The following is a 1098-nucleotide window of genomic DNA, read 5'->3' as shown; positions in this document are numbered from 1 at the left end:
TTGTCCTTCAATTCCTAAAGAAGCACATTTTTACTAGATATGGAGTGCCCAAGGGTCTCATCAGTGATGGTGGTGGCCATTTTTGTAATAGACAGATGGAGAAACTTCTCCACAAATATGGAGTTATTCATAAGGTAGCCACACCATATCATCCCCAAACTAATGGGCAAGCAGAATTAGCAAACAGGGAACTAAAGAAGATCCTAGAAAAAACAGTTGGTAGCACAAGAAAGGATTGGGCTCGGAAGTTGGAAGATGCACTTTGGGCATATAGAACAGCTTTTAAAACTCCTATTGGGAAGTCTCCATTTCAACTGTTATATGGCAAAGCCTGTCATCTCCCTGTAGAGCTTGAGCACAAAGCCTTTTGGGCCACTAAACTTCTAAATTTGGATTCTGAAGCAGCAGGAGAGAAAAGATTGTTGCAGCTGAATGAGCTAGATGAGTTTAGGCTAGAAGCCTATGAAAATTCCAAGATATACAAGGAGAAAGCTAAGAGATGGCATGACAAGAAGATTTTGAAGAAAGAATTCAAACCTGGACAACAAGTTCTCCTGTATAACTCACGGCTCAAGATATTCCCTGGCAAGCTTAAGTCTAAATGGACTGGTCCATACTTGGTGACTAAGGTTTTTCCTTATGGGAGCATTGAATTACTAGATGAAGCAACAAAGAATCAATTTACAGCAAATGGTCATAGAGCAAAATTGTACCTAGGAGGGCAATGGAGCAAAGAGAAGGAGGTCCAGAACCTGAATCCCTCTTGAAGCAAAAATGAAGATGTCAAGCTAATGACAATAAAAGAGCGCTTGTTGGGAGGCAACCCAACCTGAGGTAGTTTCTTTTCATAGCTTTTCAATAAAAATGTTGAGTAATTGTTGTGCATTGCAAGGAGCTAAGTTTGGTGTTGCACACCAAAACAATTTGAAGGAGAATGAAAACTTCTAAGTTTGGTGTTCCACCAAAAATATCAATTAACACATTCTCACCTCTTGCATGATTCTAGCTCCAAGTAATCAAACCTATTATTCAACTGTTGAATTGTTTTCTAGCTCTAATTCCATTAACCTTTAGCAAGAATACATGGTTTCAAATGTG

This window comes from Arachis duranensis, chromosome 10 (genome assembly GCF_000817695.3).
Source record: "Arachis duranensis cultivar V14167 chromosome 10, aradu.V14167.gnm2.J7QH, whole genome shotgun sequence".
NCBI lineage: Eukaryota > Viridiplantae > Streptophyta > Magnoliopsida > Fabales > Fabaceae > Arachis > Arachis duranensis.
Note: the sequence above shows the minus strand (reverse complement) of the source record.